At 37.1% G+C, this 25,846-nt stretch overlaps 1 protein-coding gene across 1 annotated transcript in view; it reads left to right on the top strand.

Annotated features, from left to right (window-relative positions):
* Nucleotides 1–25,846, top strand: part of WDR25 (WD repeat domain 25) — a 252,348-nt gene that overhangs the window by 86,158 nt on the left and 140,344 nt on the right. The gene's annotated exons all lie outside the window — the stretch shown is intronic.

Raw genomic sequence — 25,846 nt, 5'->3', positions numbered from 1 at the left:
AGTCATCAGAATTATGTGACAGTTAAACAAATTAATGTAATATTGAACTTCATTAAGAGGATAGTTTCCAGAAATAGGAAGATTAGTACCATTGTACTGTTTTCATCAGATCTTTTCTGGAATTTTGCGTTCAGTTTCGATGGCACAATTTAAGAAAAACATTAATAAACTTGGATTGATAAACTTCCCAGAGGAGGTTGATTAGGATAATGAAGGGATTAAAGTCCCTATGAGGATCAGTTGAAGGAATTGGGGATATTTAGCCTGGGGAGAAGAAGATTGGGGCACATAATAGCAGTTTTCAAGTAATTGAAGAGTTGAGCTTTGTAGGAAGGACTAGACTTATTTTGTTTGGCTCCAGATTGTTGAACTAAGAGCAATGGGTGGCATGCGTCTAAGACACCAATTTAGCCTTGATGTTATGGGGAAAAAAAGTTCCTAACCTTTGATCTGTCCAAAAGTGGAATGGGTGGGTTCCACCTCCTTGGAGGTCTTCAAGCAGAGACTTGATGACCAAACATTGGATATTATAGTAGAGATTCCTTTCATGTATGGTCTAGACTAGATGACCTTCTGAGTTCTCTTTGTATTCTCAACTTCTTTGATTCTTTGAATTCAACAGGCAGGAAGAATGGGTTCTTGCACTATTGGGAACATCTTAAGAAAGAAAGAATGGAGGCATCAGAATTCTGTTGATGTTGGGCAAAGAGTTGTCCAGTTTGATTGGATCTTTGAGGGTATAGAGGGGAGCAGTGTAAAGGTAGGATGGTGCCAGATTGTGAAGGGCCTTGCATATTAGGCAGAAGAAGGTTGACTTAGTAGGCAATAGGCAGCCCCTCAGGATTTTTGAGCAGAGCAATTATATTTTTTTTTTGGGTGATAATCCAGGTAGGTATTTATTATATTCAGTCTTAAAGTTGAAATAAATCATTCAGTTCCTTTTCTGGCATTTTTATACAGCCACATCAGTGGCATTTATAAAAAAAGAAGTCAATTTGTCTCTGGAAAATAAATTTACAATCCACTCAGATTCATTCAGTTTTCAATGGTGCACAAAAGATGATTCCCATGATATAGATAACCATTCCTTCTTTAAATGAGGAGAGGCTTTATTGCTAAAGTCTGGTTATAGTGTTGAGAGGTAACACAGCAAATACAAATGAGGTCTGATTTTCAAGTCAGGAGTACCAGTTCTAATACAGATAAGAAACTTCAGGCTTCTTATTGAAGAGAAAGAGAAGATAATATTCTCAAGCAAACAGCAGTCTTTCTGTTCAGACTGAATTAGATTACAATTTTAAAAAGGAGCCACAATTTCACTCTGGGGACACAATTTGGAAATTCATAATAAAGGTCTTTTTCATTCTGAAGTGCTTTTCAAATTTGATGAGAGAAGCCATCAGGTTAGATTTGTTCATTATGATAACTGGGTTCTTTGAATTTGGGGTAATAGGAACATAAGTAACATGTTAATCATGGAGCTGCACCCATTAGAGGAACCCATGACAGACATTGGCACCACAGGCAATCGTGTCACTGAGTGGACATTAAAAACTAGGCTAGAGAAATACGTTGACATTCTTTCCCATTACCTTTGTTCAGATAATGATAATTATCCAGCTCTTTGAATGAGCCCTGCATGAGGCTTATTTCCACGAGTAGTTCTCAAACTTAAATGATTCCTATTTATAGGGAGGTGATAGAATAAATGAAATTTCCCCATGTTACACAGTATGTGCTTAAAGAAATAGAATTATTCTTTTCATTGGTTAATCATATTCATGATCCACTAATGTCTCATTCCTTAAGGCATGGAGGTGATCCTGGAGTTTCAAAGGCTGTGCCAGAAGAATTCAAGCTGCAGTAGTTCAGGCCAAATTTGAAAAAGCTTTAAAGTTTGGGACCAATGAAGTACTACATATACGTCATCCAAGGGCAAGTCTGTTCAAGCATGTAGAGCCTTTTCAACAAAAGTTGCCTAATGAAACCCCATACCTTTATATTTTTATATTAGAGTGGAACTAAGGTATTAATAATTGCTGCAGTAAACGGTAGGAGTGTCTCTCTGAGCTTCTAAGCAAAGATACACAGTGTTGACCACTAGTTGTGACCTCTGGCACTTAGCAAAATTCCTGGAACATATAGTCATTGACTAAGTGCTTCACTGATTGATTGGCAGCCTGTTTTTCTTCTCTTGAGCTGTTACTAGGGGAGGCTCTAGTTCACTTCTTGATCTTCCACAATGAGAAGGAGCTATAGTAGGGATTGTAGATAGATACCATTGTTCTCCACAACATGCCATCTCGAGCCCTGAGGTCTGGCCTTGGGGGTGAGTGGTAGCAGTGGAAAAATCCCTATATCCCGTCAAGGGAATGGAAATAATGTTCAGCCTCCCAGATTCTTTTCTTGGGACATCACTTTCTCACTCTACCACTACTAATAAATGTAGGTGAGTAAGACATTGTCCTGGATTCTCATTCCTGCCATCAGTCAGGATGTGGTGTGATACTGAGAATAATGAACAAAGTATGAAATTCCCTTGACAAGTCCCTCTCCCTGATAATGTGTAAACTTACTTTATTTGGGTACATTGCTCTTTGGACACTACATTAAGGCTGATAGATTGATTCATGACCAGTGCATATATCCGATCTACATCCTTAGACTTGGTCTTTAAAAGGTACAATAGAGGGACAGGCACATAGAGACTAAGAGAACTGGAGTTGGGAAGTAGACAAAAGGAATCTGTTCTAAAGCACACAAAATCATCTCCCCAAGGGAAGTCTTTGTATTCTTATGGCCTCTCTAGGGAACCCTGTGTCAAGGAATTTATGACACATGAAGATAACCATGATAATAAGTTTTAGACTAAGCCTCCAAGACTCAGCAGAGGAGTTCAGAGACCAAGCTCAAATCCTACCTTACAGGGCCCAGTGTATAGAAGTTCTTATAGTGGACATCATAACCTGTTGAGTATATTTTGGTATATCAGTTAGTATTTCAATCTGTAATTTGGTCTATGTGAGTAGATTACAACGCTATCATTCCTGTGAGGTGGTCTTGGTGTAATGCTTTTGCCTTATTTGGCAGGGATCACCCTGCTTTTTGATACAGACTAGTCCTTAGGTGAGAGACACATAGTTCCTTGTTAGGTCCATATAAACCTTTCTATTTTTGTAAGACTGGGGACTCTGCTGATGAGATTGATCATCACCTTAACCTCAGAAATTGATGCCAGATGATATTTCCAGAAATTGATCTTCAAAGTTTTTCATCTTTGAAGATATTGAAATAATTTGCTATTGACTTTAAAGATAATTCCCTAAAAGGAGTTTCAAAAATATTTTAAGCAAAAATGTTATTGGAATAAGTATATCACCTTCTGGGATTCTACCTCACCCATCTCCCAATAACATTTAATATAGTGAATGAAACAGATTAAAGAGTGTTACTGGGGCAGTTAGTTCCTCTGTATCAGTGTTATAAAAGAATAATGATATAGAGAGGCTTCTTGACATTATAGTGTGTGTGGTCTTTAACACATGTAGTACATGTTTGCAGAATTAACTTGAATTGAAAGTTGAATTTTACAATTAAGGAAACTGAGGCCCAGAGAGTGCCAATGGTTTACCCATGGTTATGAAGTGAATTCCTGAATAAAACACCTGATAAAGCTGACAGCAGATGATAAATAGTATGTGTGACTAGAAAGCAAGTATTAAAGTGCCTCACCCAAATCATAAAAGATTGGCACCCAGGAAAGACTTTAGAATCAATGGGATTAACCCCCTCATTTTATGGATAAGGAATTTGAACTTTGAGAGTTTAAAGCAGGTTGTCCAAGGTTCCACATTAAGTGTCAGAGCTGGGACTAGATCTTGAATCCTGGCACTCCATACTGCTTGATGTGAGCAGCATTCTTCCTGAATAATATTAAGGACTAAACACATTGCCAGACTGGTGATTATTGACTTTATCTTGACATTTTGGTGTTACATGGCAAATGTAGTTTTGCCTCCGGTTAGGAAGGCATTGTGACCATTCTGTGTGGGAGGATGCTTTGAAATGACAACTTTCATTAAGAAATTACTTTTTTAGCCTTGTAGTTCTGTAGAGCCAATGTTTGTGTACCTATTACTCAGAAACCGTTATGTCTGATGAGAGCAGCAGATAATTAAAATAATTTTCACTTGACTTAATGCCAGTATGTATGGCAGCAAAACACCAGGAGAAAGACTTAGCATTTGAGCTCAGGGACAAATAGAGGCAATGTGTTTAATTGAAACCTTCAAAGAATATTTTTCTTGACATTTCAGCATATGAAGTTACATTTGCATAAGCATTAAGGTATAGCCGGGCTCTTGTATGCATCATTTCACTGTTAACATGCCTTCTGTGACTGCATTACTTGGTTAAAAATAAATAGATTTTATCCTTATTGTTCTTTATAAACCAGTTCTTAAAAATGAATGTTTTTTGGTTCAGTAGCTCTCTACTTAGAAGTACAAATTAAGTTTTCTTAAATTATCCATCAATAAAAGTTATGGGACTGTATATTGTGGTATGTCTCTGAAGTTACTCTTTTCAACATTTATATTTTCTTTTCATTTTTTAGGAAGTCAACATGAAATTTGGTTTTGTATTCAAAACCATGATTTTTTTTTTTACTAAGCTAAAGTTTTAACCCACAGGATATAACAGTATTAGATGATACAGTGAAAAGGCATATTTTATTTTTTTCATCATATACCTTTCTTTAGTACCTCATTGTGGGCTAGAGGTGACCCCAGGGTCTCAAAAATCTGTTGTTAAAGAACAGAGGGGTGCTTCTGGTTAAAATGATGATTTGAAAGGTCACAGGGGAGCCCAACTTTCATATATATACTCTTTCCTATTGTTATTCACTTGTTTCAATTGTGTCTGACTCTGTGACTCCATTTGGGGTTTTCTTGGTAAAGATACTAGAGTGGTTTGCCATTCTTCTCTAGCTTATTTTACAGATGAGGAAACAGAGGCAAACAGGGTTAAGGGACTTGCCCAGGGTCACACAGCTAGTAAGTGTCTGAGGTCAGATGTGAAATCAGGTCTTCTTGACTCTAGGCCCAGTGCTGGTACTCCATCCATTACACCACAGCTATGATATATAGTCTAGTAAAGGTCTAAAAAAAGGTACTAGATCAAATAATAATTAAGCCTCTATCCAGACTGCACAGAAAGGTAGCTAGAAGCCTGTGGTTTTTGAAAGACTGGTCCAGCCAGGAAAGCTAGCAGTTAGTTAAATAGGTATGAAACCTGTCAGCCTTCTGACTAGGGATGCTGGTGGGGATCTGAAGCCCATAGTGCTAGAAAGAGAGAACACTTTAGGTGAATTTGGAACTGGTTGAATAGCTAGATCCAAAGATCCAAAGTTATTAATGGCTAGATATCTGATTGGAATGAGGTCCTTGGAGAAATACAGATCCAATATGCAGATGATGCAAAGCTGGGAAGATTAGTGAACACACCAGAAGATATAATCTAAAAAGATCTTAACAGGCTAAAATATGGGTTGAATTAAATAAGGATAAATGGGAAATCTTGCACTTGGGCTTAAAAAGTCCACTTCATAAGTACAGGATACAAAAGATGTGATAATAGCAGTTTGCTTTAAGAAAAAAAAAAGGTCATGGGGCAGCTAGGTGGCGCAGTAGATAGAGCACTGGCCCTGGATTCAGGAGGACCTGAGTTCAAATCCAGACTCAGACACTTGACATGTACTAGCTATGTGATCCTGGGCAAGTCACTTAACCCCAATTGCCTCACCAAAAAAAAAAAAAAGAAAAAGAAAAAGAAAAAAAAGTTCATGATTTTTAGTGGGCTTTAATCTGAATATCAATAAATAGGGTCATGTCAGAGCCAAAAAAAGATTAATTCAACCTTTCTATATTGAGAGGCCTAGTTGCCTAAGACCTGGGAGGTGATATTTTCATTGTGCTCTGTTCTGATCCCACCATATCTGGAATATTGTGTTCAGTTTGGGCTGTCATATTTTAGGAAGGACATTGATAAGCTGAGGAGGGAAATGAGGTTGTTGAAGGATCTTGAGATCATCCCATAGAAACAGCTGTCAAAGGAACTAGAGAAAAAAAAAGGGGGCAGCTAGGTGGGGCAGTGGATAAAAGTACTGGCCCTGGATTCAGGAGGACCTGAGTTCAAATCTGGCCTCAGACACTTGACACTAGCTTTGTGACCCTGGGCAAGCCACTTAACCCTCACTGCCCCGCAAAAAAAAAAAAAAAAAAAAAAGGAACTGGAGATATGCAGCATAGAGAAGAGAGGATTCTGTGTGTGTGAGTGTGTGTGTGTTACACATGATACTGCCTTCAACTATTTGAAGGGCCATTGTATTCTCATTAACTTCAAAGGGCAGAACTGAGCATAGTGAATGGAGGTTGCAAAAAAAGAAATTTAGCCCTGAAGGAAAAACTTCCTAATAATTAGATAATTAGAGCTATCCCAAAGAGGAATGGGCTGATGCAGGACAAGTGAGGAGCCCAGATTTAGGGATGGAAGTGAACTTAGAAGTTATTTATTCCAACCTCCTCCTTTTTACATATAAAGAGGCTGAGGCCCTGAGAGGTTAAGTGACTTGTTCGTATTCATACAGGTAATAAGTAGCAGAGTTAGGATTAGAACCCAGGCCTTTTGCCTCCAAAGTCAATACATAATTCTACTCTACTACACTGAATTAGTAAACTTAAATTTTTATTCCAGGCTCACACACCTAGTAAGTGTTTGAGACTGGTTTTGAACATAGTAAGCAGAGTCTTCCTGCCTCCAGGCTCGGGACTCTATCCACTGTGCCACCTAGCTGTCTTGAACGTGTGTGTTTGTGTGTTTATGTGTATACATACATACATATATAGATGCATGATTAGAAAAGTAATAGGGAATCAGGTTGTGAAACAAAACACAGGATTTTATATTTTATCTGAGAGGTAATGGGGAGCAATGGAGTTGGTTCTTTTTAAATTTTACATATTTTTGATATCTATATCTTTTGTGTACATAGTTATTTTCACATTGTCACTCCCATTTAGAATGTGAGCTTCTTGAGGGCAGGGGTTGCCTCTCTTTTTGTCTGTATTGTAACTTCAGTGCTTAGCATAGGGCCTGGCATATAGCAAGTGCTTAATCAGTGTTTGTTGACTTAACTTGTTAACAAGCTACTTCATTAGTTTGTTGTGAAGAAAATGCTTTATGCAGAGGAGAGAAGATGAATTTCAAGTCAGAGGACTGATTCTGCCACTTACTGCTTGTGTGACCTTAAGAACCCTTGACTAGTCTGGATCTCAGTCTCTTTATCTGTGAAGTGAAGGAGTTGGATCAGATGACCTCTGAGGTTCCTCTTCTCTCTATGATCTGATGAACATCAGAGAAATACAAGGGGTTATTAATGTAGAAAGTAAAGATTTTCTTTTGCTTCTAGCCTCTTTTGCTGTTCTATCTATAAGGATGACTTTCTTTTCCTTTTAGATTCCTTTTTTCAGTGAATGGATCACATATTGTGTCATGCTTACTTTACAATTCACACATTGTGAATTATACTATTGGGCTAAATAGCAAAACTGAGAACAATACTAATGTTTCATAACTTCTCATTTATTAGTTCAGGGTATCTGCCAGACGGAATAGTTAAAAGAATACAAATCACTTGCAAAAGCACACTAATATAAAGAAGGTGTCATAAACTAATTGCTACTATATTACTGGCTATAAGAATCAACTCTTTTTCATTAATTTTAGAGCATTTATTGCCACAGTGTTAGGAGTTTTTAGAAAATGGAAACTACAAAAGCGATCTTTGAAAATGCATGCATGCCAAATATTTACCAGTGCATACAATAGGATTTTATATCAGCTTGATCTAGATTGTATTATAAACTGAACCAAAGAAAACTCACTAATTCATACTCATTGTATACCTTAATTGGGCGGGGGTACCCTTAATCCTCAAATTAAAACCTGCCTGTGTATTGTATATTTGTCACACAGTAGGCACTTAATAAATGTTTGTCAAATGTCACCTGTCATCTGTAAATCTGAAGGTGTTGCCTGACTTATAGAACACAGAATGCCAGAGCTAAAAGGAGCCCCTGAATCAGAACATGAGAGAGATTTTAGAGGTCATGTGAAAGGACCTCTTAATTTTATGGAGAAAGGTACCATGACACAAAAAGGTCAAGTGATTTGCTTATGACAGTGCGGGTTTAGGTAAGTAGCAGAGCAAGGATTCAAATTCTTTTGTGGGGCCTAGTCTAAGAAGAATCTTGAGGGTTAAGCCTAGGCCAGAGGAACTTCAGTTAAAGGCTAGATTAGAAAATTAACCCTACCTAGACTGAAATTGAGGAGTGTTCTTTTATATACACATCTGCTGTGTTATTTCTGAATCTTTATATTTTATTTTCCCTTGTAAATAAATATCCTTGCTTAAATCCAATATACCTTTAATGTGGTAAGAAAAAGAAGGAACAGGTGCTGATCCTGGGGTTTCCAAAAGAGATACCAGTAACAAAAAAGAAGGAAAGGTAATTAGGAATTTTTTAAAAATAGTTTTTTATTTTTCCAATTATATGTAAAGACAATTTTTAACATTTTTTTTTTTGGCAGGGCATTGAGGGTTTTGTGACTTGCCCATGGGTCACACAGCTAGTAAGTGTCAAGTGTCTGAGTCTGGATTTGAACTCAGGTCCTCCTGAATCCAGGGCCAGTACTTTTATCCACTGTACCACCTAGTTTCCCCTAACATTCATTTTTATAAGATTTTTGAGTTCCAAATTTTTCTCCCTCTTTTCTTCTCTTTCCTCCCTAAGACAATAAACAATTTGATATGTTATATATGTACAATACTTTAAAACATATTTCCATATTAGTCGTGTTGTGAATGAAGAAAAAAAGAAAAAAGGGAAAAAATTATGAAAAAAAGTGAAACTAATATGCTTTGATCTGCATTCATACTCCATGAGTTCTTTCTCTGGATGAGGATAGCATTTTCCATCATGAGTCTTTTGTACTCATCTTGGATCATTGTATTGCTGAGAAGAGCTAGTCTATCACAATTGATCTTGGCACAATGTTGTTGTTACTGTGTACAGTGTTCTGTTTCTGCTCACTTCACTCAGCATCCGTTCCTGTAAGGAAATGTAAAGAGTTGGGAATAAAAGAAGCCTAGAGCTAGAAGGCTTTGAGTTAAAAGTTGTAGGTTTGATTTCCCTTTACTACTTGGCTCAGGATTCTTTCTCTCTTGAAATCTGTTTCCTCATCTGTATAGTGGAGTAGCAAGACTTTTACTCCTTTGTTCACACGGTGTTTGTGAGGAAAATGTTCTGTATATCATAAGCACTGTATAACTCTGATTTGTTATCATCATGATTACTCTATTATTTTCAGGGATTTGATATGACAAAACTTTGAAACTAAGGAAGTAAAGTAATGGACCAAAAAGCTAAAGGGGGCTCAGTGCCTTGAGGTAGAGACTAAAAATTATGAAGTTGAGAGAAGAATAAAGAATAAAACCCAGGTACCAGGGCAAGGCACTTCACACTGAAGGGGAAGACCTGGGTTGTATTCTTTATAACCCTCTGTCACAGATCATTTGAAGTGTATGCCAATTTTAGCAGTTTTATTTAGCAAAATATTTTAAGTTCCTACTATGTACAAGGTGCTATTGCAGTGATATTCAAGAAACTAAAGTAGAAATAAGAGGCTACAAGTCAAAGGATCCTGTGTTCTGACCCAACTTGGTGGCAGGCTGGCTCTCAAGAGTGGTTGAAGAGGCTAAAGAGACAACATTTTATCACATGTCTGACTAGAAATGGAGGCAGACGTTGCATATATCTATAGTGAGGTATAAAAGCCTCAATGCTGTATGAGTAACCATGAAACACAGAGGAAGAACCTTTGGAGGGTTTTATGATGAGGACCAGAATTTCATCTCAGGAGGAGTAGGCTGCCATTTTGTTTTAAGTAAGTGATGCTGTGCCTTTTATCTCTCTGTAATAGATTTAATCTATTAACTTTCCATACCTGATGACTTCTCCTGTCATTTAATCTGAGAATGTTGTTGTGGTTTATTTGCTTATAATTTTTAAAAAACTTTAGAGAAAAGGCTACAATTCTGTTTTAATACCACTTTAATATATTTAGGGCTTTGTTGCCTTTGTTTTTATAGCAATATAATTTTCAATGGACTAGTTTTACACTGAGATCACAAGTTTTAATTGCATTTTAATGGCTTCTTAATGGCATCTCCATGGATTTCCAGGGAAATCATTTTGCCATCATAACTTTACTTCATAATGGAGAGCAATGGCATCATTACAAGGCCTCCAAAGACCTGTATTTAAAGTATTCATTTATCAATGAATTGTTGACTAAGCTCCCATTCACACCAAGAGCAAATATTCAAACAAGGCTGAATCAGGAAGTAAGCTTCAATACTTCAATAGACCTGTGATTTGTTAAGTGTGCTTTTATAAAAATCACTCCAGCCCACCCCTATCTTTGCCTCTCTAGATGGTTTTAATGAATTGCTTGTGGTCAAGAAAACTTATTACCTGATAGCTTTCATTCTGGTGATGAACCTTTCCAAGCTTTATGTGGACTGGTCTCCAGGTAACAGGTTTACAGTCCACTCTGTGCCCCATTTCCAAGAATGATGCCATGAGGGGATATTGGAAGACTTTAGTAGAGGCAGTAATTCAATATCCCTTATAATATGCATGCATTTAAATTTCTCCTTTGTTTATGGGGTGCTCAGGGAGAAGAAATAAAATGCTACCTTAAAAACATTAAATAAGTGTCTAATTGGATCATATTTCTATGTGGTTGCCTCCTCCCAATCATTCCATTATAAGGCCCTCTCTCACAATCCAGAAATACAGCTAACAAAAAAATCAACACATATAGCATTCTAGATGTGTGCCTCATTTTGTACCTCTAGCCTAATAGCAACTTGATGAGAACAGGCCAGCTTCTCCAAGCTGTTCATTGGAGTCATGAATAGTCATTACACTGACCAGAGCTTTGAGGTCTTTCAGGATTGTTTTTCCTTTCATTATTGTGACCATTGAATACATTTTTTCTTTTGATTCTGCTTCTTTCTATCTATATCAGTTTCAGAAAAGGTCTCCTCAAGTTTCCTGGAGTTTTTACTAATTCATTCTTTTTTATAGTACAACAATATTCCCTCAATTCTTTCTTTCTTTCTTTCTTTCTTTCTTTCTTTTTTTTTTTGGTAAGGCAGTGAGGGTTAAGTGACTTGCCCAGGGTCACACAACTAGTAAGTGTCAAGTGTCTGAGGCCGGATTTGAACTCAGGTCCTCCTGAATCCAGGGCCAGTGCTCTATCCACTGTACCACCTAGCTGCCCCACCTCACATTCTTATACCATAGTTTCTTTAGTTATTCTTCAATTGTAGTTATTTATTACCACAAAAAGTGTTGCTGTAAATATCATTAATATTATACATGAATGACCTTTCCCTATACTCTATAACTCTATAGTATTTACAACTTCATGATATTAGTATAGTTTTTTTTTTTAATTTTTGCAGGGCAATGAGGGTTAAATGACTTGCCTAGGGTCACACAGCTAGTTAAGTGTCAAGAGTCTGAGGCTGGATTTGAACTCAGGTCCTCCTGAATCCAAGGCCAGTGCTTTATCCACTGTGCCACCTAGCTGCCCCTCCATGATATTAGTATGAATTTACAACTTCAGATTTCCTCTCTGAGTTATTAAGTTTAGAAGTTCAGTTTTCCTGCTAATCACTGTTCTATTCTTGTGTCATGGAAATATGTCATCTTTGAAGGATTGAGTTAGATGCCCAGGAATCTGGTCTGTTATCTCTGTAACACTGAATACCCTTCAAGAAAGTCTGCTCTAGTGTCCCTGTGACACTAACTGGCCATTAAGGTGGATAGTACTGTGGCGAGTAAAACTATATGCGTGTTCGCCTTATTTCTGTTTGGGAAAATTAGCTGGGGTTCCTAATATATTTGTTACTTATAAATTAGAAGCTTTTGCACCAGTTTTGGGCATCAAGTATTAGTAAACAGAGAACACTTGGCTCAGAAAGTTAAGAAGCCTATTTACCCTAGAGAAGAGATAAGAACTCAGCTTTGCCTGCTTCTTCCTCCAAGACTTCTGCCACCAAGAGCACCTCCTAGAGAGTCTGACTGATAGTAACTGTGTGTGGAAGCTTTTTATGGGTCCGGAGGAGAGGCGGTCCTTACATACTGCTTCAAGCTAATTGGCTAGCATCAACCAAATCCATTGGTTTACAGGACTTGAGGGTGGTCTCATGTTGAGGTTAGAGTTCACACTCTCTGAGAATATACCCTCTTGAAGGCTAGGCAGGTGTGGTTTTAATTGAATTAACTTTAAGCGAGTTAATCAGCAAAGTCAGTCAATCTAATCTTAACGCAGTCAATCTCCTCAAGCTGGGACCCTTTGGAATTCCCCAAACCCTATTATTTTCTCACACTACCAATAAGCTTCCATATCGACAAAATGGAAGGGGGAGTTATTGCTAGCCCAGAATTCCTAATTTCCAGACAATTATATTGTTTTCTCATTTATGATGTGGCAGTTTTGTAACTAATCCTATTCTTTTCCCTATCTGTGATATTGCCTTCTAGTATTTGGATGATCTTCCTTTTGTCTATAAAAAGGATCTATTAACTTTCATTCAGAGCTAATGACCCCTATTCTTGGTAATTGCTAGCTTTACCAATACAATTGAACATGCTCAGAACTCTGTACCTCAGTTTACCTTAATTTCAATTGTAACAAAATCATGGGCCCATTAAAGTATAGAAATATGTGAGGGTACTGCTCCTGTCCTCAGGGAGTTTACTATTTAGTAAGCTCTAAGCTTCTCTATAAGAACTGATGAAGGCAGTTCTTGACTTCGCTACAGTTCTTGCATATGCTCTCTTCTTTCCTCAGACACTGCCACCACCATAGTGCCAGGCCCTCATTACCTCACCCTTGAACTACTGCAGTATCTGATTGGTCTTCTTGCCTCAGGCTCCTTTGGTGTCAGAGAGTGTTTTTGCCTTTCTTTGTGTTTCCATTCTTGCACAATGGCTAGTATATGGTAAATGTTTATAGTATCTGACTGTTGACTTAATTGTGATATAATAAATAACTCAAATTTATAGAGCATTTTAAGATCTAAAAACCCATAGGGTACTTGAAAGCTCTGTCCTGGGGCATACTCTTTCATGGTGATCTCATTAGCTCCTCTTATCATCTCAATGCACATAAGTCCAAGAGCATATGTCCAGTTCTAGTCTCTTCTGAACTCATCCCATATCAACAATTTCTTATTGGATATTTTGAATTAGATGTCCCTTAGGAATCACAAACTTAACATGTTCAAAAGAGAATTCCACTTTCCTTTTAAGCCCTCTTCTTTTTTGGATATTCCTATTATTGTATTGTGTTGTGTTGTATTGTATTGGACACTACCATCATTCTAGTCACTCAAGTTTACAACCCAAGAATCATCCTTGACTCCTAATTCTTACTCACTCCACATATCCATCAGTTGCCAAACCTTAACTTTTCTACTTCTACAACATTTCTTGCAATAGCTGTCTTGGAGTAAATCTCCTCACATTCCAGTCCATTCTCTACATAGCCAACAAATGGTTTTCCAAAAGTGCAAGTCTGACCATGTTACCTACTCTACTCGATAAGCTCTAATGCCTCTCCTTATTACTTCTAGGATCAAATATTTAAGCAACAACAAGAAGAAACTTTCTTTGGCATTTAAAACTCTTTACAAGGTAGCCCTTTCCCTCTTTCCACTCTTCTGACACATTACTCCCCTCTATGAACTCTGTGGTCCAATCCTCCTTCCCTACTTGCCATTCTCCATACACAATGGTCCATCTTCTGTCTCTGTTCCTTTTCATTGGCTGTCCATCATGCCTCAAATGCACTTTTTCCTCACCTCTGACTTCTGGAATCCCTTGTTTCCCTTTAAGGATTAGCCCAAGATTCGCCTTCTTTGGTGATGTTGTTCAGTTGTTTCAGTCATGATACCATTTGGAGTTTTTCTCGGCAAAGATAATGGTGTGGTTTGTCATTTCTCTCTCTATCTCATTTTACAGAAGAGGAAAAGGAGACAAATAGAGTTAAGTGGCTTGCCTAAGGTCACACAGCATGTAAGTGTCTGACGCTAGATTTGAACTCAGGAAGATGAGTCTTCCTGACTTCAGGCTTGGCACTCTACTGCACCACCTACATGAAACCTTTCTTGGTTTCCACTAAGTTGTGCCCTCCCTCTTGAAAGTGCTTTAATTCTGTATTCTGCATATGTTTATTGTATATGTTATGCTGTAGACATTGTCTGCACCTAACACATAATAGGCATTTAAAAGAGGCTTATTGATTGGTTGAAAACTAATCTCAGATATTAAAGAGGATCAAGAAGTCAAGCTTCTTCACAAAAAACACTAAAGAGAAGAAAAAGAGTTTAAAGACACTCCAGAAGATAAATGTCAACCAAAACTTAACACAAACCAGTCAAAGAGTTCCAGTACTATAAAAAGTACTATAGAAAAACTGATACTAAAAGCAATGGAAATGAAAAAAGAAACAGCAGAAGGTATCTCAAGAGATATCCTAAAACAAATAAATGTCACATTTGAAGAATTAAACAAGTTTTGGCTCTGGTGAGAAAAATCACAAGATCAAATAAAAGAAAGGCTTGAGGAAAATAGGAAATCAGTCTTTGGAATGAAAAGATGCTACGTTTCTTAAATATTTAAATGGAGTTTTACTTATTTTGTACATTTCTTATGATTATCAAATTTATGGGGAGAACTTTGACATAGTTCTTGGCTTGTCATCAGGAAGGCCTAGATTCAGATGTCCTCCCTGGCATTTGTTAACTACATGAGGCTGGGTGAGTCACTTGTATCTCAAGCAATTCCCTAGGACATGACTTGTCTCCTGAGGCATAGGTGGATCACCAAGACCACAAATCCTTCTTGTATTCTTGTAAAATGTTAAGGAAAGAACAATTTTTAAAATTTACAAAGTGTTTGTTTCACAATCCAGTGAAGTTTAAAGCATATATTACTCCATTTTATAGATGACAAAATTTAGACTCAGAGATGTTGTTACTTATAACATCATACCATTGCCTTTCCTGGAAGAGATTTGAACAAGGGTTAGTAGCTTTACCTTGGAGGCAGAATTTAACCCAGGTCTCCTGACTCAAAGGCCAGGGTTCCTACAAGATCCTTATCTTTCCTGCTTCATTTTGCTATTTGTTACTACACAGCTCCAACTGTATCATCACACTTGCTCAGAGTTGAATAAGGCATGTTAAAGAGAAGAAGGGAAGAGCTGGAACAAATACATATGTCTGCCAAGCTGTTCAGGAATCCACAAGATAAATGCTTTTGATGTATGGCTCTACCAAGTCCCAAAGGGAGATGATGTATAGTCCCTCCTGCTTAGTTCTCTCCCTCTACTCGTATGTTACTGTTTCTGCCTGAGGCAGAAAAGAAATGGTAAAAATGGAGGAAGAGGAAATTACAGACTCACTTCTGTCATAGCAAAACCAAAACTATAATAGGGGCTTTAAAACTGGGGTTTGTGAACTTTTAAAAATATTTCAATAAAGTTTGTAATCCTATATATTTTATTTTATACATTTAAGATATTATTCTAAGAAGGGTTCCATTGGCTTCACCAGATTACCAAAGGGGTCCATGACACTCAAAATGTATGAACCCCTGAACTAGAGAGTAGGGAATCCCATCAAGTGGTACTTCCCTGATTCTATGGCAAATGTACTCTCTCATTCTCTTAGTCCCCAGTACTGAGTTGCTATCTACTCATTTAAACCTGTCCTTCTTTCTTTTAGTGCTGTCCTGCTTTTAATTCGTGTCTTTTTTTCATTCTGAGTTTAAACACCTAAACAAGAGCATTTTCATAAATATGTCAGAACAGAAAAAGATGCCATATGAAGCCATGAATCTCCATGTCATATCACTTACTTTTTAAAAACAGCATGTAATATATTTACATGTTACTTTCAAAAACTGTCCTGCTTATCAGTGCTTCTTTCTAATCTTTCTGTTCTCTTTTGTACTTTTTAAATATTTCATTGGTCCTTTTTTTTCCCATTGCTATTTGCTACTCTTTCTCCCTGTCCCCCATGCCCCACCCATTAGCTAAGAGAAAGGAAGGAAAATACTTATAGCCAATAAGCATAGTCTAGTAAAGCAAACCCACACAGAGGCCATGTCCAAAAAATGTATGTCTTGTGTCTATCTCTTTTGTGTTAGGAGATGGGTAATGAGCTTTGTCATGGGTCCTTTGGAGATATGGTGGGTTATTGCTTTGATCAGAATTCTTAGTCTTTCAAAGTTGTTTTTCTTTACAATATTATGGCCCTTCCATAACTTGTTATCCTAATACTGCTTTCACAAGACTCTCTGATATTGTTTCTTTTGTCATTACTTAAAGTGAAATAATAATCCATTACATCTATATTCCACAATTTTTTCAGACATTCCCCAGTTCTCTAAGAGGCAATCTAAGACAGTCCCTTACTTAGATTCTTCTTCTTTGATGTTCTTCCCCCCCACCCCTTTTTAGTTCCACTTTTAGTTTTGTTTGTTTTGCTTGTGACTATTCCCTCTCTGGGGGAAAATATTTCCCTTTAACCCTGACTCCCAAATCACCTTTTGCTTCTTTCTCTGTTGTGTTTGATATATTTCTATATCATACCATATGTGTGTGTATATTCAACCTTCTTTTGTCTTTTACAAATAGATTATGCCTACGCCTTCTACCCCTTCCTCTATTTTCATATATTTTTACACATATCTCAGTCATGAAAAATAACTATCCATCTCACCTTCCTCCTCTCTTCATTAATGTATTCTTCCTTTTACCCTCCCTTCTCTTTTCCTTCTACAACCCTCAGAACATACACAATCCATTCCTAGAACCTCTACTTTTCTTATTTATCTCCCATTATAACATTTGAAGACATTATAGATATGAAAAAATGTTTTATTTCCCCTAGTTGAATGTTAGCATTACATCATCATTCAGCTCCTTTCACTTTTTTTTTTTGCAAAAACTTATCTTGGATTGTATTTCTAAGTTTCTACTCAGCTCTTGTATTTTTATTGGAGATACTTGAAAGGTCTCCATTCCATTAAAAATCCATTTCTCCCCTGTAGGATTATATTCAGCTTGTTAGATAAATTATTCTTGGTCACAAACCCACCTCTTTTGCTTTTTAGAATGTTGCATTCCAAGATCTCCTTTGTTTTTTTGTAGTTGCTAGCAAATCTTGTGTGATCCTGACTGGTACTCAGATGCTTGAACTGTTTCTTTTTTAATACTTATAGTGTTTTTATTTGACTTGAGAGCTCTGGATTTTTGTTAGGACATTCCTAATTGTTTTTTCCTTTTAGGGTTCTTTTCAGTAGGTGATCAGTGGATTCTTTTTTATCTTTTTATATATATAATTTTGCCTTCTAGTTCAAATAGATCTAGGTAGCTTACTTTTATCATATATGTATATATATACACACACATACATACATATATACATATACATTTACACATGCATACATATATATGTGTGTGTATATAGACACACATACATATACACTTCGCTTTTTTATCATGGTTTTCAGGGAGTTCAATGATTCTTTAATTATCTTTCCTTGATCTCGTTTTAAGGTCATTTGCTTTTTATATCATATCTTACATTTTCTTTTATTTTACAATTTTTAAAAAAGTTCTTTTCTGATATTTCTTGCTTATATCATGTCCTTGATTTTTGTTAAAGGAGTCTACTTCTTGGGTAAAGTTTATAACTTTCTTTTCTCTTTCTAGTTCTTACCTTCTACACTTTTATTTCATTTTTATCACTTGCTTCATTTCTTCTAGACATTCATGTAGCCCTTTGGAACATCCATTTTTTCCTCTTTGATTCTCTATTTTTTGTTTTGAGTCAGATTTAGAATGATTTAAAAAATACTTGTTGGTATTTAATTTTATTTACTCAATCCTCCAGCTTTAGTTCCTGAATTTGGACTTTGTGCTAGGACCAAGCTCCTCCCTTTGCTTTTGGGTAGGGTGGTGATCCCTACTTGACTTAACCCTGACTTCTCTGGGGTTTTGAACTGACCTCAAGGTCAGTGTTAATAGCCAGTTCTATGAAAAAAATGTACACAGGACAAATCTTTAGTTTTAATTAATAGAGCCACAAACAGAAATAGGGAAGTTTAGAGGAGGAGTAGGTTGTCAAAGGGGTTGAGGAAAGAAAGATTTAGACAGATGGAAGAGAGTGGAAGATAAATGATCAAAAAAGCAAGCTCCCAGAAAAGAGTGAGGCAGATGGAATTAAGGACCCAAGTTATGCAGTTGGCTACTGCTTTCTTTTTTCTTTTCTTTTTTTTTTTTTTTTTGGCTGGGCATTGAGGGTTAAGTGACTTGCCCAGGGTCACACAGCTAGTAAGTGTCAAGTGTCTGAGGCCAGATTTGAACTCAGGTCCTCCAGAATCCAAGGCTGGTGCTCTATCCACTGCGCCACCTAGCTGCCCCTGGCTACTGCTTTCTCAAAGACCTCAGGGTCACTTCCCAGGGGTAGACACCACCCCCAGGTCTTTGAGGTTCAGAATGTTGATTTTCAAGGTCTTCCCTGTCATCTCATGGCAGAGTGTTAGGGACCTCAGAGCCCCAAAGCCTGATCTGTCTGGGTCTCATTGTAGCATTGTGCTTGTGGCTGCCTGCTGCCCCCCTCGCCCCCTTGGTGTACCCCTTCGGCCTTCATGACCATCCTGGGCCTTTTTCAGGGGACCCTCTGCTTTTGCTGTTTCTGGACAGAGAGCATTAATAGGTTGTATGTATTCCATCTCTGGTAACACTGGCCTCTGCTTTTCTTGAGAGACCCCCTTTCCTGAAGCTCATATGCTTCAGTTTGATTTTATGGGTCAGTTTTTGGGTTGAAGATGTAATTTACTATGGTTTCTAATTAGATTTCTTGTTCATTATTTGGTCTGGGATGAACTTCAGGGCTTTGCTGGAGTAAGTGTTAAGGAAATATGTTGCCTGCCTCCTGTTCATGTGGTCATCTTGGAAAGAAATCTTCCTCCTCATTCCCTATCCCCACTCGAACTCTGGTACCTGCTTTCAGTCTTTCAGCCCCATTTAGTATAGCCTTTGCCTTTCCTAGTCTGCCTTCTTCTATCTTCCCCTTCTACTGGGTCCTTGGAAACCTGTGTTTAACATACATTAACATCTTATAATTCTTTTTTCATTTTTTCCTTATTCTTGTATTTAGTGAAAATTTGTTGCTTCTGGAAGATCTTGTATCCTTGGCCACCTTTCCCAGTGCTGAATGTCTCTTCTCTCATAGCCCCTTTCTCTGTCCCAACACTTCATAGTTAGGAATAGGCATAGGCATGCTCCTTACTTCTCATTGTCATTTGCAGACTCTCCTCCTGCTATCATTACTCAGCAACCTGTTCCTTTGAGATTCATTCTGTCTTTATCACCCAGTCAAGATTCTTGTTTTTGCCACCTAGCTCCTTCTTCCTGCTTTCTTAAAGGGTTCAGTACCTGGCTTACAGTTTTCTCCATTCCATCCTCATCTTTGCCCAATATTTTGGGACTTTTTTGTACATGTTTTGTTCAAAATATTATCACTCTTTTCCTTACTCCCTTCCCAGTTTGTCAGCCTTTTCAACACCCATGACCCATATTTTCAGTCTTCCTCAGTTACTGTCTGGAATGACTTTAGTTGCCTCCATCACTCATACCTGCTAACTCCAATTTTCTGAACTATGAAATACTCTTCTGATCATAATTTCCTGTCCTATTTCTCCTTTAGGCTCACTATGAACCTCAAGCCTTCTGTTCCTCCATGTTCTCCCAAGCCAGCACCTACTTTTTCTTTTCATGGGCCCTAGAATCTAGTTTCACAATACACTATTCACTACCCTTGTAACCCTTGCCCCTTTGTCTTATCACTACTCGAAACCCAACCCTGGATACTTCCATCATCCGCCTTGCTTTTTCCTCCTCCTATGCTGTTGAATGGAGGAAGTCACATAGCCATGCCAACTGGATCTACTACAAATTTGTAATCTAAGATCAAATGAGCTTTCAGTGCTTGAGGAAATTCTTTTGTTCTTGCCTCACTTTCTTTTTTAGGTTACTCCTTAAGACCCCAAATATTGCCTTCTTCCCTTTCCCTCTAAACAAGAAGATATTTTCCTTCTTTATTAAGAAAAACCAAGGCCTTCCTCTTTAAGTTTCCACTTCTCTGCACCTCCAAAATACCTATGCATTCTCTTCTCTTCTATTATCTTTTTGCAAGGTCTTTGAGGAAGCAGTAGTCTTTTTCTCTGCCAAAAGTCAACTGGGTAAATTGGGTGCTTGATCTCATCTGCCTCTTTTTGGGGAGCTTGCCTTTTTTTTTTTTTTTTAGTGAGGCAATTGGTATTAAGTGACTTGCCCAGGGTCACACAGCTAGTCAGTGTTAAGTGTCTGAGGCCGGATTTGAACTCAGGTACTCTTGACTCCAAGGCCAGTGCTCTATCCACTGCTCCATCTAGCTGCCCCAGAGCTTGCCTTTTTTGATCATTTCTCTTCCTCTCTCTTTCATTTTCCCAATCTCTTTCCTTCTCAACCTCTTTGCCAACCCACTTCTCTAAATTTCCTTATTTCTGTTGAAGCCTCTATTAACCTTCCATTACCCAGCTTTAATTCATTCTTGACTCTTTCTTTTCTCCAAACCATCCATCATATCCAATCATTTGCCAAGTCTTCTTGCTTTTACCTCTACAACAATTCTCTTTCATTCATTTTCTCTCCACCACTCTTTCTTTAATTCAAGCTCTTGTCACCTCTTCCCTATATTATTATAATAGCCTCCTAATTTATCTTTTTAATTTAAATTCCTGCTTTCTCCAATTTATCTTCCACAAAGTTGACAGAATAATCTTTCTAAGATATGGCTATATCACTTCCCCCTTCAAAAATAATCAATGACTCCCTTTTTCTATAGGATAAAATGCAAACTCCTAAACTCAACATTTAAAGCCCTACATGATCTGGCTCCTACCTACTTTTCTAGATGTTTCATATTATTCCCCTTTGTAAACTTTAAATTCCAACCAAACTGGATACTGGTTGTTCCTCAAATTTGACATTCTATATTTTTTGCCTTTATACAAACTTCACCCCTTTCTCCTTACCCCACTCCCCCTTCTCAGAATATTTAATTTCATTCAAGTATCACTTCAGAGGTAGCTTCTTTGCTGAAGCTTTTCCTTATACCTTAGTTTGATAATCTTTTTTCTCTTCAAATTACTTTATATTTCCTTACATGCAAGGATGTGCTGGTAAATGTTCAATAGCCATTTCTATAAAAAATGTACACAGGACATGCATTTAATTTCAATTTGCATTATTAACATTTTCTCCATCACTTTCTTAAGTATAGATGATCAACAAAAGTAGGCATCAAGTCCTGATTTCTAGTTTATCAATATCCAAGGTGTAAATGTTCAGATTGACAATTTAACCCTAGGCTCTGGCCAGCTGATTTGAGTTAGTTCTAGCATCTCTCTGGTACAGATATTCTCCTAGGAGAAAGTATATTCTTTGAAGACAGGAAATGTTTTGTTTTTATCTTTGTATGCTTGGCAGTTAGGACAAAATGTTATACTTAATAAACGGTCAACAAATATTTGGTTTTGAAGGGTAGGGGGTGTGTTTACATAGCAGAAGGGTGTTTTCCATTGCTTCAAAGATCTATAATTTCTTCTGTGTTTTTAATTATTCCACTGGTGCTAATCTTAAAGCCTCTGTAACTCAGAGTTGCTATTGCTGAAAATCCATTATTTTGTGTCCAGCTTGTTGATGAGTTGGAATAGACCTTTGAAAAATTCAAGCCTTGTCAGGTTGGTAATACCTGTCAGATATTGAGCTGTCCTGGGATAACTCATAACTCAGATTTGCTTCCATATCACAAGAGGCCTTAGAGTTATTATTAATCAGAATTCCAAGGCCTTCAGAATTGTTAGTTTTTACAGTATTATTGTTACATTACAAATTATTCTCTTGGTTCTGCTCATTTCTTTTTTTCTTTTTCTTTTCTTTTTTTTTGGTGAGGCAATTGGGGTTAAGTGACTTGCCCAGGGTCACACAGCTAGTGTCAAGTGTCTGAGGCTGTATTTGAACTCAGGTACTCCTGAATCCAGGGCTGGTGCTTTATCCACTGCGCCACCCAGCCGCCCCTGGTTCTGCTCATTTCAATATGCATCAGTCATACATGTCTTCCTGTTTCTCTGAAATAAATTTTTTTCATAATTGTTTATTGTATAATAGTGTTCTATTTTATTCATGTGCTATAATTTGTCCAGCCATTTCCTAGTTGATGGATACCCCATTAGTTTCCAGTTTTTTGCCACTATTAATAAAAGCTGTTATAAATGTTTTTTGAACATTTAGGACTTTTTCTTCTTTCTTTAATCTTTTTGCGATATAGGCTTATTAGTGATATCTGGTTTTTTTGTTGTTGTTGTTTCAAAACCATTTCGTTTTTTTTCTTCTGTGAAGATTTGCTTTGCAACCTCTTCAAAAATTCAAAATATATTTAAAGGAAATATTGTCATTGAATGTAAAAATGTGCTTGTTTACAGTGTGGTGGCAGTGAAAAGAGCACTGACTTAAAGAGGAGGGTGACCTGCATTATATTTTTAACTTTGCCATTTAGAGTCATAGCTTTTTGAAGGAGGAGACAGGCCCTACAAATCTGACTTGAAGCAGAAATGATGTCATCCACTTAGCAGGAATATTGTACAGATTACAGAGTCATAGAGTTTTAGAGTTGAGAGAGACCTTATACATCATCTTTTTTTTTTTTTTTGTGGGGCAATGATGGTTACATGACTTGCCCAAGGTCATATAGTGTCTGAGGTCAGATTTGAACTCAGGTCCTCCTGAATCCAGGGCTGGTGCTTTATCCACTGTGCCATCTAGCTGCCCCTACATCATCTGTTCTAATTCTTTCATTTGATACATAAGGAAATAGGTGGGGTAAAAGTAAAGTGATGTCTGGGGTGATACTGGAGTCATCAGCAGAATTGGACCTGGAACCCAAGTCACTTTGCCTGTATAAGCCTCAATTTCCTTACCCATTATATTGGAATAGAATGTCAGGTGAAATAACATGCAAAAAATACTTCAATGAAAGCTTAAATGATTGGGCTGAAAGGGCACTTGAAGAGTCTATGTTCCCCTTATTTTATACTATCGCTAACTTTCTATATATTTATAACTCCATAGTTATATCTATATAGTGTAAATATCTAGATATATTTTTACTTTATGTTCACAAAAATCTACATTTTCACATTAATCTTGCAAGGTGAAGTGCTATTATTCTAATTTCACAGATGAGGAAACTGAGGCTCTGAAGTGTTATGACTTGCCTAAGATCATGCAGCTTAGGGGTGGATCCACACCTTCTGATTCTAAGCTGAGTGTACTTAGCAGTATCTGCTGTACTTCTCAAGTAAAGGTGGCATTGCTGTTATTATAACATAAAATGCATAGGCTTCAAATGGATTTGAGTTTTTAGTTTAGGTCTTTTGTGCTTCCTACATTCTCCAGATTATGAATAAGTTTATCTTTAGACCGGAGAGAGCTCATTAGGTATTTGCATTTCCTCAAGCAGATGGCCACCGACAAAATGTATAAGGTATGCTAATTAAGGACATATTGTGAATAGAGATCAGAATGAATGCAATGAGAAATTTTCCTTCAAAAAGTTGAAGTGTTTCTCAACAAGTTAAAACAGAAAATGGATATTGTCAGTAGTCAATAAACATTTATTAAGGGCTTACATTGTGCTAAGCAGGGTGGATACAAATACAAATACAAATTCAAGGAGTTTACTTTGTAATGGTGTGAGACAACGTACAAAAGGAAGCTGAAAAGTTGGGGGAAATGTGAGGGGGAGGTCATGATAGAGATAGAGAGTTCCAGAGAAGTCCAAAGACAATGTAGCTCGTGGGAAATAGAGGGAAAAACTGGGCTTCTTTAAAGTGAGGCTCTCTAGCCCATGGTGCTGCTCTCCAGAAGGTACTGAAAACAATTTATTAACTAGCTTCTAATCTGTGAACTTCTGGCTGGCTGGCTATCTGTAAAACTATAGCTGGTAAAGCTATAGCTGACTCTTAGCTGCCTAAGCCAGTCTGTAAGGGCTATTTAAAAAACAACCCCAACTGCTTCTCCCAGACTGATAAGCAAAATCCTTTTTTTCAATTACACAAAACAGGGTTTATTTATGAGAATAAACTTAGAGGTAAATGCACTTTTGACACAAATAAAATTAGATGTAAACAGCTGGAAAAATATTAATTGTTCATGGGTTGGCTGAGTGAATATAATAAAAATAATAATTCTACCTAAATTAATTTACTTATTCAGTGCCATACCAATCAAACTACCAAAAATAATTTTATAGAGCTAGAAAAAAGAATAAAATTCATCTGGAAGAACAAAAGGTCAAGAATATCAAGGGAATTAATGAAAAAAATGCAAAGGAAGGTGGCCTAGCCATACCAGATCTAAAACTATATTATAAAACAGCAATCATCGAACTATTTGGTATGGGATAAGAAATAGAATGTTGGATCAGTGGAATAGGTTATACACACAAGACACAGTAGTAAATGACTAGTAATCTATGGTTTGATAAACCTAAAGACTCCAACTTCTGGGATAAGAACTCATTATTTGACAAAAATTGTTGGGAAAACTGGAAAATAGTATGGCAGAAACTAGGCATAGACCAACACCTTATACCATATACAAAAATAAAATCAAAATAGGTACATGTTTTAGACATAAAGGATGATACTATATAGGCAAATTAGGAGAGAAAGGAATAGTTTACCTGTCATTTCTATGAAGAGGGGAAGAATTTATGAGAAAACAAGAGATAGAGAACATTATGAAATACAGAATGGATAAGTTTGATTACATCAAACTTAAAAGTTTTTGCACAAACAAAACCAATGCAACCAAGATTAGAAGGAAATCAGAAAGTTAGGAAATAATTTTTACAGCCAATATTTCTGATAAAGGCCTCATTTCTAAAATATATGGAGAACTGAATCAAATTTATAAGAATGCAAGTCATTCTCCAATTGAGAAATGGTCAAAGGATATGAACAGGCTATCTACAGCCATATGAAAAAAATGTTCTGTAAGGAATTAATTGTGATTTGGGGTTTTCATAACCTTATCTTTGCTTTATTATGGTCAGACTGAAAAAAATGTAAGCTTAAAAGTCTAAGAGAAGATGGGTGTGTACTTTGAGAGATAATTGAGGTCAGAGGAACTCTGACCACAGGGAATATTTATTTTTTTATCTATCTATCTATCTATTTATTTATTTTTGGCTTTTTAATGTAAATAAAATACATAAATACATTTAAAACCCCAGAGTTACACAACAGAACACACATATATTTTATATATACATATGTACAGGACATTGCAAATAGAAGGGGGAGACAGCCACCCTGACCCTGTCCAGGGCAGATGTGCTAAGGCAGCAGCAGCTGGGCCTCTGCAGTAGCTTCTGGAGGGAAGTGAGGAGCAGGCTGGAGATGAGTTTGAGAGCAAAGAGCCCAACAGTGCTTTCCTGGCTGACCTTTTACCCCTCTTCCAGGCAGACCACCATGCTTAGTGTTTTGGTGGAGCTGGTAGATTACACCTGAAATCTGGAGGATGCCGTGGG

The sequence above is a fragment of the Dromiciops gliroides genome, chromosome 2 (assembly GCF_019393635.1).
Source record: "Dromiciops gliroides isolate mDroGli1 chromosome 2, mDroGli1.pri, whole genome shotgun sequence".
Taxonomy (NCBI): Eukaryota; Metazoa; Chordata; class Mammalia; order Microbiotheria; family Microbiotheriidae; genus Dromiciops; species Dromiciops gliroides.
Note: the sequence above shows the minus strand (reverse complement) of the source record. Positions and strands in the feature narration are given on the sequence as shown.